Source organism: Rhinoderma darwinii, chromosome 3 (genome assembly GCF_050947455.1).
Source record: "Rhinoderma darwinii isolate aRhiDar2 chromosome 3, aRhiDar2.hap1, whole genome shotgun sequence".
Taxonomy (NCBI): Eukaryota; Metazoa; Chordata; class Amphibia; order Anura; family Rhinodermatidae; genus Rhinoderma; species Rhinoderma darwinii.
In genome coordinates, this window is record NC_134689.1 from 362,639,958 (window position 1) to 362,655,652 (window position 15,695).

General features: G+C 41.7%; 18 non-coding genes across 18 annotated transcripts; all 18 read left to right on the forward strand.

Annotated features, from left to right (window-relative positions):
- Nucleotides 1-68: 68 nt before the first annotated feature.
- On the forward strand, nucleotides 69-161 carry TRNAI-UAU (transfer RNA isoleucine (anticodon UAU)). The gene is given in 2 exon segments: nucleotides 69-106; nucleotides 126-161. It is a non-coding gene; the product is annotated as a tRNA-Ile (tRNA).
- Nucleotides 162-1,616: 1,455 nt separating this feature from the next.
- Nucleotides 1,617-1,709, forward strand: TRNAI-UAU (transfer RNA isoleucine (anticodon UAU)). The gene is given in 2 exon segments: nucleotides 1,617-1,654; nucleotides 1,674-1,709. It is a non-coding gene; the product is annotated as a tRNA-Ile (tRNA).
- Nucleotides 1,710-2,812: 1,103 nt separating this feature from the next.
- TRNAR-CCU (transfer RNA arginine (anticodon CCU)) lies at nucleotides 2,813-2,885 on the forward strand. Its single transcript has one exon. It is a non-coding gene; the product is annotated as a tRNA-Arg (tRNA).
- A 279-nt stretch (nucleotides 2,886-3,164) lies between these two features.
- TRNAI-UAU (transfer RNA isoleucine (anticodon UAU)) lies at nucleotides 3,165-3,257 on the forward strand. Its single transcript is given in 2 exon segments — nucleotides 3,165-3,202; nucleotides 3,222-3,257. It is a non-coding gene; the product is annotated as a tRNA-Ile (tRNA).
- Nucleotides 3,258-4,360: 1,103 nt separating this feature from the next.
- TRNAR-CCU (transfer RNA arginine (anticodon CCU)) lies at nucleotides 4,361-4,433 on the forward strand. The gene has a single exon. It is a non-coding gene; the product is annotated as a tRNA-Arg (tRNA).
- Nucleotides 4,434-5,908: 1,475 nt separating this feature from the next.
- Nucleotides 5,909-5,981, forward strand: TRNAR-CCU (transfer RNA arginine (anticodon CCU)). Its single transcript has one exon. It is a non-coding gene; the product is annotated as a tRNA-Arg (tRNA).
- A 1,475-nt stretch (nucleotides 5,982-7,456) lies between these two features.
- On the forward strand, nucleotides 7,457-7,529 carry TRNAR-CCU (transfer RNA arginine (anticodon CCU)). Its single transcript has one exon. It is a non-coding gene; the product is annotated as a tRNA-Arg (tRNA).
- A 279-nt stretch (nucleotides 7,530-7,808) lies between these two features.
- On the forward strand, nucleotides 7,809-7,901 carry TRNAI-UAU (transfer RNA isoleucine (anticodon UAU)). The gene is given in 2 exon segments: nucleotides 7,809-7,846; nucleotides 7,866-7,901. It is a non-coding gene; the product is annotated as a tRNA-Ile (tRNA).
- Nucleotides 7,902-9,004: 1,103 nt separating this feature from the next.
- TRNAR-CCU (transfer RNA arginine (anticodon CCU)) lies at nucleotides 9,005-9,077 on the forward strand. The gene has a single exon. It is a non-coding gene; the product is annotated as a tRNA-Arg (tRNA).
- A 279-nt stretch (nucleotides 9,078-9,356) lies between these two features.
- Nucleotides 9,357-9,449, forward strand: TRNAI-UAU (transfer RNA isoleucine (anticodon UAU)). The gene is given in 2 exon segments: nucleotides 9,357-9,394; nucleotides 9,414-9,449. It is a non-coding gene; the product is annotated as a tRNA-Ile (tRNA).
- A 1,103-nt stretch (nucleotides 9,450-10,552) lies between these two features.
- On the forward strand, nucleotides 10,553-10,625 carry TRNAR-CCU (transfer RNA arginine (anticodon CCU)). The gene has a single exon. It is a non-coding gene; the product is annotated as a tRNA-Arg (tRNA).
- Nucleotides 10,626-10,904: 279 nt separating this feature from the next.
- Nucleotides 10,905-10,997, forward strand: TRNAI-UAU (transfer RNA isoleucine (anticodon UAU)). Its single transcript is given in 2 exon segments — nucleotides 10,905-10,942; nucleotides 10,962-10,997. It is a non-coding gene; the product is annotated as a tRNA-Ile (tRNA).
- Nucleotides 10,998-12,100: 1,103 nt separating this feature from the next.
- TRNAR-CCU (transfer RNA arginine (anticodon CCU)) lies at nucleotides 12,101-12,173 on the forward strand. Its single transcript has one exon. It is a non-coding gene; the product is annotated as a tRNA-Arg (tRNA).
- Nucleotides 12,174-12,452: 279 nt separating this feature from the next.
- Nucleotides 12,453-12,545, forward strand: TRNAI-UAU (transfer RNA isoleucine (anticodon UAU)). The gene is given in 2 exon segments: nucleotides 12,453-12,490; nucleotides 12,510-12,545. It is a non-coding gene; the product is annotated as a tRNA-Ile (tRNA).
- A 1,103-nt stretch (nucleotides 12,546-13,648) lies between these two features.
- TRNAR-CCU (transfer RNA arginine (anticodon CCU)) lies at nucleotides 13,649-13,721 on the forward strand. Its single transcript has one exon. It is a non-coding gene; the product is annotated as a tRNA-Arg (tRNA).
- A 279-nt stretch (nucleotides 13,722-14,000) lies between these two features.
- On the forward strand, nucleotides 14,001-14,093 carry TRNAI-UAU (transfer RNA isoleucine (anticodon UAU)). The gene is given in 2 exon segments: nucleotides 14,001-14,038; nucleotides 14,058-14,093. It is a non-coding gene; the product is annotated as a tRNA-Ile (tRNA).
- A 1,102-nt stretch (nucleotides 14,094-15,195) lies between these two features.
- TRNAR-CCU (transfer RNA arginine (anticodon CCU)) lies at nucleotides 15,196-15,268 on the forward strand. Its single transcript has one exon. It is a non-coding gene; the product is annotated as a tRNA-Arg (tRNA).
- A 279-nt stretch (nucleotides 15,269-15,547) lies between these two features.
- TRNAI-UAU (transfer RNA isoleucine (anticodon UAU)) lies at nucleotides 15,548-15,640 on the forward strand. The gene is given in 2 exon segments: nucleotides 15,548-15,585; nucleotides 15,605-15,640. It is a non-coding gene; the product is annotated as a tRNA-Ile (tRNA).
- Nucleotides 15,641-15,695: the final 55 nt, after the last annotated feature.

A 15,695-nucleotide genomic window follows, 5' to 3' on the forward strand; every position in this document is an offset into this window, starting at 1 on the left:
ACTTCATCCCGCGGTGCAATCGGTCAGCACACGGTGGAAAACGGACACGCGTGCAGACATCAGTAAGAGCTCCAGTGGCGCAATCGGTCAGCGCACGGTACTTATAAAGCAGTAACTGTTGAGCAATGCCGAGGTTGTGAGTTCGAGCCTCACCTGGAGCACTCCTTTCTTGCCTTCTTGTGCTTTATTTAGACCTCCAGTGGAATAGCAAACTTACTCATGGCCCATGATCTATAAACATAATTGAAGGGGATACATGGAAGAGGTATACCGTTTTTAAGGGTGAGTCCCATCTGTGGTGTTTGCCTTTTCTATTTCTTAAATAAAAGCCATTGGCATGTTTTAGTTCCAGATTAAAAGTGCTCAACTTGCTTCTTTACTGGATACTTGTCCCAATATATATTAAGAGGTATTTTTAAAGGTTTTGGCCCTCCAATAAGCTTTCCTTCATCTTTATTAGCAGAGTCCTGTAAGTGTGTGATCATAATGAAAAGACAAGGGACCCTCTTTCCCTTGTCTACAAAAAGCAAGCACGTGGTTAAGATTTTGTCAGATCTAGAAAGCAAACGGTAGAACACAAACCATTCTCGATCACTCAGTCACAAGTGAATGTTTGATTGCTTTGGAAAAACAACCACTTATAGAAAAAGTCAAGTCCCAGTTGCCTAATGGATAAGGCACTGGCCTCCTAAGCCAGGGATTGTGGCTTTAACGCCCATCTGTATTGTTTGCCTTTCCTCTGTCTCAAAGTAAAGCCATTGGCATGTTATGGTTCCAGATTATAAGTGCTCTTCTGGCTTCTTCACTGGGTACTTGTCCCAGCTTCTGAGCCGGCTCCATCACTGTTACGTACTGTTATGTGACGATGCGCTAATCCCTTGGCAGCAGCAACATAATTGTATGTGAGATGTCACCAAGGGTTTAAAGTAAAGCCATTAGCATGTTTTAGTTCAAGATTAAAAGTGCTCGACTAGGTTCTTCACTGGATACTTGTCCCAATACATATTAAGAGGTATTCAGTTTTTAAAGGGTTTTGTCACTCCATTAAGATTTCCTTCATCTGCATTAGAAATGTCCTGTTAGTGTGCAATTAGAACGACAATACAAGGGAACCTAGTCTTTTCTTAAAAAAACAAGCATGCGGTTAAGATTTTATCCGATTTGGAAAGCAAACGGTACAACACAAACCTTTCTCGCTCACTCGTCACATGTGAATGTTTGCTTGCTTTGGAAAGAAACAACCACGGCGCAGGGCAAATTTACAGCCCCAGTGCCCTAATGGATAAGACACTGGCCTCCTAAGCCAGGGATTGTGGGTTCGAGTCCTATCTGGGGTGTTTATCTTTCATCTTTCTTAAAGTTAAGCTGTTGCTGTTTTAGTTCCTGATTAAAAGTGCTCAACTGGCTTCATCCACTGGACTGATGCTTCTTTATATATTAATAAGAGAGAAGTAAATGACTTATTACTCACAGTATCTTGACTGACCGCTATCTTAAACGCTGTCGTGTTTTTGAAAATTGATGGAAAACAGACACGCTTGAGGAATCACTTCATCCCGCGGTGCAATCGGTCAGCACACGGTGGAAAACGGACACGCGTGCAGACATCAGTAAGAGCTCCAGTGGCGCAATCGGTCAGCGCACGGTACTTATAAAGCAGTAACTGTTGAGTAATGACGAGGTTGTGAGTTCGAGCCTCACCTGGAGCACTCCTTTCTTGCCTTCTTGTGCTTTATTTAGACCTCCAGTGGAATAGCAAACTTACTCATGGCCCATGATCTATAAACATAATTGAAGGGGATACATGGAAGAGGTATACCGTTTTTAAGGGTGAGTCCCATCTGTGGTGTTTGCCTTTTCTATTTCTTAAATAAAAGCCATTGGCATGTTTTAGTTCCAGATTAAAAGTGCTCAACTTGCTTCTTTACTGGATACTTGTCCCAATATATATTAAGAGGTATTTTTAAAGGTTTTGGCCCTCCAATAAGCTTTCCTTCATCTTTATTAGCAGAGTCCTGTAAGTGTGTGATCATAATGAAAAGACAAGGGACACTCTTTCCCTTGTCTACAAAAAGCAAGCACGTGGTTAAGATTTTGTCAGATCTAGAAAGCAAACGGTAGAACACAAACCATTCTCGATCACTCAGTCACAAGTGAATGTTTGATTGCTTTGGAAAAACAACCACTTATAGAAAAAGTCAAGTCCCAGTTGCCTAATGGATAAGGCACTGGCCTCCTAAGCCAGGGATTGTGGCTTTAACGCCCATCTGTATTGTTTGCCTTTCCTCTGTCTCAAAGTAAAGCCATTGGCATGTTATGGTTCCAGATTATAAGTGCTCTTCTGGCATCTTCACTGGGTACTTGTCCCAGCTTCTGGGCCGGCTCCATCACTGTTACGTACTGTTATGTGACGATGCGCTAATCCCTTGGCAGCAGCAACATAACTGTATATGAGATTTCGCCAAGGGTTTAAAGTAAAGCCATTAGCATGTTTTAATTCAAGATTAAAAGTGCTCGACTAGGTTCTTCACTGGATACTTGTCCCAATACATATTAAGAGGTATTCAGTTTTTAAAGGGTTTTGTCACTCCATTAAGATTTCCTTCATCTGCATTAGAAATGTCCTGTTAGTGTGCAATTAGAACGACAATACAAGGGAACCTAGTCTTTTCTTAAAAAAACAAGCATGCGGTTAAGATTTTATCCGATTTGGAAAGCAAATGGTACAACACAAACCTTTCTCGCTCACTCATCACATGTGAATGTTTGCTTGCTTTGGAAAGAAAAAACCACGGCGCAGCGCAAATTTACAGCCCCAGTGGCCTAATGGATAAGGCACTGGCCTCCTAAGCCAGGGATTGTGGGTTCAAGTCCCATCTGGGGTGTTTACCTTTCATCTTTCTTAAAGTTAAGCTGTTGCTGTTTTAGTTCCTGATTAAAAGTGCTCAACTGGCATCATCCACTGGACTGATGCTTCTTTATATATTAATAAGAGAGAAGTAAATGACTTATTACTCACAGTATCTTGACTGACCGCTATCTTAAACGCTGTCGTGTTTTTGAAAATTGATGGAAAACAGACACGCTTGAGGAATCACTTCATCCCGCGGTGCAATCGGTCAGCACACGGTGGAAAACGGACACGCGTGCAGACGTCAAAAAGAGCTCCAGTGGCGCAATCGGTCAGTTCACGGTACTTATAAAGCAGTAACTGTTGAGCAATGCCGAGGTTGTGAGTTCGAGCCTCACCTGGAGCACTCCTTTCTTGCCTTCTTGTGCTTTATTTAGACCTGCAGTGGAATAGCAAACTTACTCATGGCCCATGATCTATAAACATAATTGAAGGGGATACATGGAAGAGGTATACCGTTTTTAAGGGTGAGTCCCATCTGTGGTGTTTGCCTTTTCTCTTTCTTAAATAAAAGCCATTGGCATGTTTTAGTTCCAGATTAAAAGTGCTCAACTTGCTTCTTTACTGGATACTTGTCCCAATATATATTAAGAGGTATTTTTAAAGGTTTTGGCCCTCCAATAAGCTTTCCTTCATCTTTATTAGCAGAGTCCTGTAAGTGTGTGATCATAATGAAAAGACAAGGGACCCTCTTTCCCTTGTCTACAAAAAGCAAGCACGTGGTTAAGATTTTGTCAGATCTAGAAAGCAAACGGTAGAACACAAACCATTCTCGATCACTCAGTCACAAGTGAATGTTTGATTGCTTTGGAAAAACAACCACTTATAGAAAAAGTCAAGTCCCAGTTGCCTAATGGATAAGGCACTGGCCTCCTAAGCCAGGGATTGTGGCTTTAACGCCCATCTGTATTGTTTGCCTTTCCTCTGTCTCAAAGTAAAGCCATTGGCATGTTATGGTTCCAGATTATAAGTGCTCTTCTGGCTTCTTCACTGGGTACTTGTCCCAGCTTCTGAGCCGGCTCCATCACTGTTACGTACTGTTATGTGACGATGCGCTAATCCCTTGGCAGCAGCAACATAATTGTATGTGAGATGTCACCAAGGGTTTAAAGTAAAGCCATTAGCATGTTTTAGTTCAAGATTAAAAGTGCTCGACTAGGTTCTTCACTGGATACTTGTCCCAATACATATTAAGAGGTATTCAGTTTTTAAAGGGTTTTGTCACTCCATTAAGATTTCCTTCATCTGCATTAGAAATGTCCTGTTAGTGTGCAATTAGAACGACAATACAAGGGAACCTAGTCTTTTCTTAAAAAAACAAGCATGCGGTTAAGATTTTATCCGATTTGGAAAGCAAACGGTACAACACAAACCTTTCTCGCTCACTCATCACATGTGAATGTTTGCTTGCTTTGGAAAGAAAAAACCACGGCGCAGAGCAAATTTACAGCCCCAGTGGCCTAATGGATAAGGCACTGGCCTCCTAAGCCAGGGATTGTGGGTTCAAGTCCCATCTGGGGTGTTTACCTTTCATCTTTCTTAAAGTTAACCTGTTGCTGTTTTAGTTCCTGATTAAAAGTGCTCAACTGGCTTCATCCACTGGACTGATGCTTCTTTATATATTAATAAGAGAGAAGTAAATGACTTATTACTCACAGTATCTTGACTGACCGCTATCTTAAACGCTGTCGTGTTTTTGAAAATTGATGGAAAACAGACACGCTTGAGGAATCACTTCATCCCGCGGTGCAATCGGTCAGCACACGGTGGAAAACGGACACGCGTGCAGACGTCAAAAAGCGCTCCAGTGGCGCAATCGGTCAGTTCACAGTACTTATAAAGCAGTAACTGTTGAGCAATGCCGAGGTTGTGAGTTCGAGCCTCACCTGGAGCACTCCTTTCTTGCCTTCTTGTGCTTTATTTAGACCTCCAGTGGAATAGCAAACTTACTCATGGCCCATGATCTATAAACATAATTGAAGGGGATACATGGAAGAGGTATACCGTTTTTAAGGGTGAGTCCCATCTGTGGTGTTTGCCTTTTCTCTTTCTTAAATAAAAGCCATTGGCATGTTTTAGTTCCAGATTAAAAGTGCTCAACTTGCTTCTTTACTGGATACTTGTCCCAATATATATTAAGAGGTATTTTTAAAGGTTTTGGCCCTCCAATAAGCTTTCCTTCATCTTTATTAGCAGAGTCCTGTAAGTGTGTGATCATAATGAAAAGACAAGGGACCCTCTTTCCCTTGTCTACAAAAAGCAAGCACGTGGTTAAGATTTTGTCAGATCTAGAAAGCAAACGGTAGAACACAAACCATTCTCGATCACTCAGTCACAAGTGAATGTTTGATTGCTTTGGAAAAACAACCACTTATAGAAAAAGTCAAGTCCCAGTTGCCTAATGGATAAGGCACTGGCCTCCTAAGCCAGGGATTGTGGCTTTAACGCCCATCTGTATTGTTTGCCTTTCCTCTGTCTCAAAGTAAAGCCATTGGCATGTTATGGTTCCAGATTATAAGTGCTCTTCTGGCATCTTCACTGGGTACTTGTCCCAGCTTCTGGGCCGGCTCCATCACTGTTACGTACTGTTATGTGACGATGCGCTAATCCCTTGGCAGCAGCAACATAACTGTATATGAGATGTCGCCAAGGGTTTAAAGTAAAGCCATTAGCATGTTTTAATTCAAGATTAAAAGTGCTCGACTAGGTTCTTCACTGGATACTTGTCCCAATACATATTAAGAGGTATTCAGTTTTTAAAGGGTTTTGTCACTCCATTAAGATTTCCTTCATCTGCATTAGAAATGTCCTGTTAGTGTGCAATTAGAACGACAATACAAGGGAACCTAGTCTTTTCTTAAAAAAACAAGCATGCGGTTAAGATTTTATCCGATTTGGAAAGCAAACGGTACAACACAAACCTTTCTCGCTCACTCATCACATGTGAATGTTTGCTTGCTTTGGAAAGAAAAAACCATGGCGCAGAGCAAATTTACAGCCCCAGTGGCCTAATGGATAAGGCACTGGCCTCCTAAGCCAGGGATTGTGGGTTCAAGTCCCATCTGGGGTGTTTACCTTTCATCTTTCTTAAAGTTAAGCTGTTGCTGTTTTAGTTCCTGATTAAAAGTGCTCAACTGGCTTCATCCACTGGACTGATGCTTCTTTATATATTAATAAGAGAGAAGTAAATGACTTATTACTCACAGTATCTTGACTGACCGCTATCTTAAACGCTGTCGTGTTTTTGAAAATTGATGGAAAACAGACACGCTTGAGGAATCACTTCATCCCGCGGTGCAATCGGTCAGCACACGGTGGAAAACGGACACGCGTGCAGACGTCAAAAAGCGCTCCAGTGGCGCAATCGGTCAGTTCACAGTACTTATAAAGCAGTAACTGTTGAGCAATGCCGAGGTTGTGAGTTCGAGCCTCACCTGGAGCACTCCTTTCTTGCCTTCTTGTGCTTTATTTAGACCTCCAGTGGAATAGCAAACTTACTCATGGCCCATGATCTATAAACATAATTGAAGGGGATACATGGAAGAGGTATACCGTTTTTAAGGGTGAGTCCCATCTGTGGTGTTTGCCTTTTCTCTTTCTTAAATAAAAGCCATTGGCATGTTTTAGTTCCAGATTAAAAGTGCTCAACTTGCTTCTTTACTGGATACTTGTCCCAATATATATTAAGAGGTATTTTTAAAGGTTTTGGCCCTCCAATAAGCTTTCCTTCATCTTTATTAGCAGAGTCCTGTAAGTGTGTGATCATAATGAAAAGACAAGGGACCCTCTTTCCCTTGTCTACAAAAAGCAAGCACGTGGTTAAGATTTTGTCAGATCTAGAAAGCAAACGGTAGAACACAAACCATTCTCGATCACTCAGTCACAAGTGAATGTTTGATTGCTTTGGAAAAACAACCACTTATAGAAAAAGTCAAGTCCCAGTTGCCTAATGGATAAGGCACTGGCCTCCTAAGCCAGGGATTGTGGCTTTAACGCCCATCTGTATTGTTTGCCTTTCCTCTGTCTCAAAGTAAAGCCATTGGCATGTTATGGTTCCAGATTATAAGTGCTCTTCTGGCTTCTTCACTGGGTACTTGTCCCAGCTTCTGGGCCGGCTCCATTACTGTTACGTACTGTTATGTGACGATGCGCTAATCCCTTGGCAGCAGCAACATAACTGTATATGAGATGTCGCCAAGGGTTTAAAGTAAAGCCATTAGCATGTTTTAATTCAAGATTAAAAGTGCTCGACTAGGTTCTTCACTGGATACTTGTCCCAATACATATTAAGAGGTATTCCGTTTTTAAAGGGTTTTGTCACTCCATTAAGATTTCCTTCATCTGCATTAGAAATGTCCTGTTAGTGTGCAATTAGAACGACAATACAAGGGAACCTAGTCTTTTCTTAAAAAAACAAGCATGCGGTTAAGATTTTATCCGATTTGGAAAGCAAACGGTACAACACAAACCTTTCTCGCTCACTCATCACATGTGAATGTTTGCTTGCTTTGGAAAGAAAAAACCACGGCACAGACCAAGTTTACAGCCCTAGTGGCCTAATGGATAAGGCACTGGCCTCCTAAGCCAGGGATTGTGGGTTCAAGTCCCATCTGGGGTGTTTACCTTTCTTCTTTCTTAAAGTTAAGCTGTTGCTGTTTTAGTTCCTGATTAAAAGTGCTCAACTGGCTTCATCCACTGGACTGATGCTTCTTTATATATTAATAAGAGAGAAGTAAATGACTTATTACTCACAGTATCTTGACTGACCGCTATCTTAAACGCTGTCGTGTTTTTGAAAATTGATGGAAAACAGACACGCTTGAGGAATCACTTCATCCCGCGGTGCAATCGATCAGCATACGGTGGAAAACGGACACGCGTGCAGACATCAGTAAGAGCTCCAATGGCGCAATCGGTCAGCGCACGGTACTTATAAAGCAGTAACTGTTGAGTAATGACGAGGTTGTGAGTTCGAGCCTCACCTGGAGCACTCCTTTCTTGCCTTCTTGTGCTTTATTTAGACCTCCAGTGGAATAGCAAACTTACTCATGGCCCATGATCTATAAACATAATTGAAGGGGATACATGGAAGAGGTATACCGTTTTTAAGGGTGAGTCCCATCTGTGGTGTTTGCCTTTTCTATTTCTTAAATAAAAGCCATTGGCATGTTTTAGTTCCAGATTAAAAGTGCTCAACTTGCTTCTTTACTGGATACTTGTCCCAATATATATTAAGAGGTATTTTTAAAGGTTTTGGCCCTCCAATAAGCTTTCCTTCATCTTTATTAGCAGAGTCCTGTAAGTGTGTGATCATAATGAAAAGACAAGGGACCCTCTTTCCCTTGTCTACAAAAAGCAAGCACGTGGTTAAGATTTTGTCAGATCTAGAAAGCAAACGGTAGAACACAAACCATTCTCGATCACTCAGTCACAAGTGAATGTTTGATTGCTTTGAAAAAACAACCACTTATAGAAAAGGTCAAGCCCCAGTTGCCTAATGGATAAGGCACTGGCCTCCTAAGCCAGGGATTGTGGCTTTAACGCCCATCTGTATTGTTTGCCTTTCCTCTGTCTCAAAGTAAAGCCATTGGCATGTTATGGTTCCAGATTATAAGTGCTCTTCTGGCATCTTCACTGGGTACTTGTCCCAGCTTCTGGGCCGGCTCCATCACTGTTACGTACTGTTATGTGACGATGCGCTAATCCCTTGGCAGCAGCAACATAACTGTATATGAGATGTCGCCAAGGGTTTAAAGTAAAGCCATTAGCATGTTTTAATTCAAGATTAAAAGTGCTCGACTAGGTTCTTCACTGGATACTTGTCCCAATACATATTAAGAGGTATTCAGTTTTTAAAGGGTTTTGTCACTCCGTTAAGATTTCCTTCATCTGCATTAGAAATGTCCTGTTAGTGTGCAATTAGAACGACAATACAAGGGAACCTAGTCTTTTCTTAAAAAAACAAGCATGCGGTTAAGATTTTATCCGATTTGGAAAGCAAACGGTACAACACAAACCTTTCTCGCTCACTCATCACATGTGAATGTTTGCTTGCTTTGGAAAGAAAAAACCACGACGCAGAGCAAATTTACAGCCCCAGTGGCCTAATGGATAAGGCACTGGCCTCCTAAGCCAGGGATTGTGGGTTCAAGTCCCATCTGGGGTGTTTACCTTTCATCTTTCTTAAAGTTAAGCTGTTGCTGTTTTAGTTCCTGATTAAAAGTGCTCAACTGGCTTCATCCACTGGACTGATGCTTCTTTATATATTAATAAGAGAGAAGTAAATGACTTATTACTCACAGTATCTTGACTGACCGCTATCTTAAACGCTGTCGTGTTTTTGAAAATTGATGGAAAACAGACACGCTTGAGGAATCACTTCATCCCGCGGTGCAATCGGTCAGCACACGGTGGAAAACGGACACGCGTGCAGACATTAGTAAGAGCTCCAGTGGCGCAATCGGTCAGCGCACGGTACTTATAAAGCAGTAACTGTTGAGCAATGCCGAGGTTGTGAGTTCGAGCCTCACCTGGAGCACTCCTTTCTTGCCTTCTTGTGCTTTATTTAGACCTCCAGTGGAATAGCAAACTTACTCATGGCCCATGATCTATAAACATAATTGAAGGGGATACATGGAAGAGGTATACCGTTTTTAAGGGTGAGTCCCATCTGTGGTGTTTGCCTTTTCTATTTCTTAAATAAAAGCCATTGGCATGTTTTAGTTCCAGATTAAAAGTGCTCAACTTGCTTCTTTACTGGATACTTGTCCCAATATATATTAAGAGGTATTTTTAAAGGTTTTGGCCCTCCAATAAGCTTTCCTTCATCTTTATTAGCAGAGTCCTGTAAGTGTGTGATCATAATGAAAAGACAAGGGACCCTCTTTCCCTTGTCTACAAAAAGCAAGCACGTGGTTAAGATTTTGTCAGATCTAGAAAGCAAACGGTAGAACACAAACCATTCTCGATCACTCAGTCACAAGTGAATGTTTGATTGCTTTGAAAAAACAACCACTTATAGAAAAGGTCAAGCCCCAGTTGCCTAATGGATAAGGCACTGGCCTCCTAAGCCAGGGATTGTGGCTTTAACGCCCATCTGTATTGTTTGCCTTTCCTCTGTCTCAAAGTAAAGCCATTGGCATGTTATGGTTCCAGATTATAAGTGCTCTTCTGGCATCTTCACTGGGTACTTGTCCCAGCTTCTGGGCCGGCTCCATCACTGTTACGTACTGTTATGTGACGATGCGCTAATCCCTTGGCAGCAGCAACATAACTGTATATGAGATGTCGCCAAGGGTTTAAAGTAAAGCCATTAGCATGTTTTAATTCAAGATTAAAAGTGCTCGACTAGGTTCTTCACTGGATACTTGTCCCAATACATATTAAGAGGTATTCAGTTTTTAAAGGGTTTTGTCACTCCGTTAAGATTTCCTTCATCTGCATTAGAAATGTCCTGTTAGTGTGCAATTAGAACGACAATACAAGGGAACCTAGTCTTTTCTTAAAAAAACAAGCATGCGGTTAAGATTTTATCCGATTTGGAAAGCAAACGGTACAACACAAACCTTTCTCGCTCACTCATCACATGTGAATGTTTGCTTGCTTTGGAAAGAAAAAACCACGGCGCAGAGCAAATTTACAGCCCCAGTGGCCTAATGGATAAGGCACTGGCCTCCTAAGCCAGGGATTGTGGGTTCAAGTCCCATCTGGGGTGTTTACCTTTCATCTTTCTTAAAGTTAAGCTGTTGCTGTTTTAGTTCCTGATTAAAAGTGCTCAACTGGCTTCATCCACTGGACTGATGCTTCTTTATATATTAATAAGAGAGAAGTAAATGACTTATTACTCACAGTATCTTGACTGACCGCTATCTTAAACGCTGTCGTGTTTTTGAAAATTGATGGAAAACAGACACGCTTGAGGAATCACTTCATCCCGCGGTGCAATCGGTCAGCACACGGTGGAAAACGGACACGCGTGCAGACATTAGTAAGAGCTCCAGTGGCGCAATCGGTCAGCGCACGGTACTTATAAAGCAGTAACTGTTGAGCAATGCCGAGGTTGTGAGTTCGAGCCTCACCTGGAGCACTCCTTTCTTGCCTTCTTGTGCTTTATTTAGACCTCCAGTGGAATAGCAAACTTACTCATGGCCCATGATCTATAAACATAATTGAAGGGGATACATGGAAGAGGTATACCGTTTTAAAGGGTGAGTCCCATCTGTGGTGTTTGCCTTTTCTATTTCTTAAATAAAAGCCATTGGCATGTTTTAGTTCCAGATTAAAAGTGCTCAACTTGCTTCTTTACTGGATATTTGTCCCAATATATATTAAGAGGTATTTTTAAAGGTTTTGGCCCTCCAATAAGCTTTCCTTCATCTTTATTAGCAGAGTCCTGTAAGTGTGTGATCATAATGAAAAGACAAGGGACCCTCTTTCCCTTGTCTACAAAAAGCAAGCACGTGGTTAAGATTTTGTCAGATCTAGAAAGCAAACGGTAGAACACAAACCATTCTCGATCACTCAGTCACAAGTGAATGTTTGATTGCTTTGAAAAAACGACCACTTATAGAAAAAGTCAAGCCCCAGTTGCCTAATGGATAAGGCACTGGCCTCCTAAGCCAGGGATTGTGGCTTTAACGCCCATCTGTATTGTTTGCCTTTCCTCTGTCTCAAAGTAAAGCCATTGGCATGTTATGGTTCCAGATTATAAGTGCTCTTCTGGCTTCTTCACTGGGTACTTGTCCCAGCTTCTGAGCCGGCTCCATCACTGTTACGTACTGTTATGTGACAATGCGCTAATCCCTTGGCAGCAGCAACATAATTGTATGTGAGATGTCACCAAGGGTTTAAAGTAAAGCCATTAGCATGTTTTAGTTCAAGATTAAAAGTGCTCGACTAGGTTCTTCACTGGATACTTGTCCCAATACATATTAAGAGGTATTCAGTTTTTAAAGGGTTTTGTCACTCCATTAAGATTTCCTTCATCTGCATTAGAAATGTCCTGTTAGTGTGCAATTAGAACCACAATACAAGGGAACCTAGTCTTTTCTTAAAAAATCAAGCATGCGGTTAAGATTTTATCCGATTTGGAAAGCAAACGGTACAACACAAACCTTTCTCGCTCACTCATCACATGTGAATGTTTGCTTGCTTTGGAAAGAAAAAACCACGGCGCAGAGCAAGTTTACAGCCCCAGTGGCCTAATGGATAAGGCACTGGCCTCCTAGGCCAGGGATTGTGGGTTCAAGTCCCATCTGGGGTGTTTACCTTTCATCTTTCTTGAAGTTAAGCTGTTGCTGTTTTAGTTCCTGATTAAAAGTGCTCAACTGGCTTCATCCACTGGACTGATGCTTCTTTATATATTAATAAGAGAGAAGTAAATGACTTATTACTCACAGTATCTTGACTGACCGCTATCTTAAACGCTGTCGTGTTTTTGAAAATTGATGGAAAACAGACACGCTTGAGGAATCACTTCATCCCGCGGTGCAATCGGTCAGCACACGGTGGAAAACGGACACGCGTGCAGACATCAGTAAGAGCTCCAGTGGCGCAATCGGTCAGCGCACGGTACTTATAAAGCAGTAACTGTTGAGCAATGCCGAGGTTGTGAGTTCGAGCCTCACCTGGAGCACTCCTTTCTTGCCTTCTTGTGCTTTATTTAGACCTCCAGTGGAATAGCAAACTTACTCATGGCCCATGATCTATAAACATAATTGAAGGGGATACATGGAAGAGGTATACCGTTTTTAAGGGTGAGTCCCATCTGTGGTGTTTGCCTTTTCTATTTCTTAAATAAAAGCCATTGGCATGTTTTAGTTCCAGATTAAAAGTGCTCAACTTGCTTCTTTACTGGATACTTGTCCCAATATATATTAAGAGGTATTTTTAAAGGTTTTGGCCCTCCAATAAGCTTTCCTTCATCTTTATTAGCAGAGTCCTGTAAGTGTGTGATCATAATGAAAAGACAAGGGACCCTCTTTCCCTTGTCTACAAAAAGCAAGCACGTGGTTAAGATTTTGTCAGATCTAGAAAGCAAACGGTAGAACACAAACCATTCTCGATCACTCAGTCACAAGTGAATGTTTGATTGCTTTGGAAAAACAACCACTTATAGAAAAAGTCAAGCCCCAGTTGCCTAATGGATAAGGCACTGGCCTCCTAAGCCAGGGATTGTGGCTTTAACGCCCATCTGTATTGTTTGCCTTTCCTCTGTCTCAAAGTAAAGCCATTGGCATGTTATGGTTCCAGATTATAAGTGCTCTTCTGGCTTCTTCACTGGGTACTTGTCCCAGCTTCTGAGCCGGCTCCATCACTGTTACGTACTGTTATGTGACGATGCGCTAATCCCTTGGCAGCAGCAACATAATTGTATGTGAGATGTCACCAAGGGTTTAAAGTAAAGCCATTAGCATGTTTTAGTTCAAGATTAAAAGTGCTCGACTAGGTTCTTCACTGGATACTTGTCCCAATACATATTAAGAGGTATTCAGTTTTTAAAGGGTTTTGTCACTCCATTAAGATTTCCTTCATCTGCATTAGAAATGTCCTGTTAGTGTGCAATTAGAACGACAATACAAGGGAACCTAGTCTTTTCTTAAAAAAACAAGCATGCGGTTAAGATTTTATCCGATTTGGAAAGCAAACGGTACAACACAAACCTTTCTCGCTCACTCATCACATGTGAATGTTTGCTTGCTTTGGAAAGAAAAAACCACGGTGCAGAGCAAATTTACAGCCCCAGTGGCCTAATGGATAAGGCACTGGCCTCCTAAGCCAGGGATTGTGGGTTCAAGTCCCATCTGGGGTGTTTACCTTTCATCTTTCTTAAAGTTAAGCTGTTGCTGTTTTAGTTCCTGATTAAAAGTGCTCAACTGGCTTCATCCACTGGACTGATGCTTCTTTATATATTAATAAGAGAGAAGTAAATGACTTATTACTCACAGTATCTTGACTGACCGCTATCTTAAACGCTGTCGTGTTTTTGAAAATTGATGGAAAACAGACACGCTTGAGGAATCACTTCATCCCGCGGTGCAATCGGTCAGCACACGGTGGAAAACTGACACGCGTGCAGACTTCAGTAAGAGCTCCAGTGGCGCAATCGGTCAGTTCACGGTACTTATAAAGCAGTAACTGTTGAGCAATGCCGAGGTTGTGAGTTCGAGCCTCACCTGGAGCACTCCTTTCTTGCCTTCTTGTGCTTTATTTAGACCTCCAGTGGAATAGCAAACTTACTCATGGCCCATGATCTATAAACATAATTGAAGGGGATACATGGAAGAGGTATACCGTTTTTAAGGGTGAGTCCCATCTGTGGTGTTTGCCTTTTCTCTTTCTTAAATAAAAGCCATTGGCATGTTTTAGTTCCAGATTAAAAGTGCTCAACTTGCTTCTTTACTGGATACTTGTCCCAATATATATTAAGAGGTATTTTTAAAGGTTTTGGCCCTCCAATAAGCTTTCCTTCATCTTTATTAGCAGAGTCCTGTAAGTGTGTGATCATAATGAAAAGACAAGGGACCCTCTTTCCCTTGTCTACAAAAAGCAATCACGTGGTTAAGATTTTGTCAGATCTAGAAAGCAAACGGTAGAACACAAACCATTCTCGATCACTCAGTCACAAGTGAATGTTTGATTGCTTTGGAAAAACAACCACTTATAGAAAAAGTAAAGTCCCAGTTGCCTAATGGATAAGGCACTGGCCTCCTAAGCCAGGGATTGTGGCTTTAACGCCCATCTGTATCTGTGCCTTTCCTCTGTCTCAAAGTAAAGCCATTGGCATGTTATGGTTCCAGATTATAAGTGCTCTTCTGGCTTCTTCACTGGGTACTTGTCCCAGCTTCTGGGCCGGCTCCATCACTGTTACGTACTGTTATGTGACGATGCGCTAATCCCTTGGCAGCAGCAACATAATTGTATGTGAGATGTCACCAAGGGTTTAAAGTAAAGCCATTAGCATGTTTTAGTTCAAGATTAAAAGTGCTCGACTAGGTTCTTCACTGGATACTTATCTCAATACATATTAAGAGGTATTCAGTTTTTAAAGGGTTTTGTCACTCCATTAAGATTTCCTTCATCTGCATTAGAAATGTCCTGTTAGTGTGCAATTAGAACGACAATACAAGGGAACCTAGTCTTTTCTTAAAAAAACAAGCATGCGGTTAAGATTTTATCCGATTTGGAAAGCAAACGGTACAACACAAACCTTTCTCGCTCACTCATCACATGTGAATGTTTGCTTGCTTTGGAAAGAAAAAACCACGGCGCAGAGCAAATTTACAGCCCCAGTGGCCTAATGGATAAGGCACTGGCCTCCTAAGCCAGGGATTGTGGGTTCAAGTCCCATCTGGGGTGTTTACCTTTCATCTTTCTTAAAGTTAAGCTGTTGCTGTTTTAGTTCCTGATTAAAAGTGCTCAACTGGCTTCATCCACTGGACTGATGCTTCTTTATATATTAATAAGAGAGAAGTAAATGACTTATTACTCACAGTATCTTGACTGACCGCTATCTTAAACGCTGTCGTGTTTTTGAAAATTGATGGAAAACAGACACGCTTGAGGAATCACTTCATCCCGCGGTGCAATCGGTCAGCACACGGTGGAAAACTGACACGCGTGCAGACATCAGTAAGAGCTCCAGTGGCGCAATCGGTCAGTTCACGGTACTTATAAAGCAGTAACTGTTGAGCAATGCCGAGGTTGTGAGTTCGAGCCTCACCTGGAGCACTCCTTTCTTGCCTTCTTGTGCTTTATTTAGACCTCCAGTGGAATAGCAAACTTA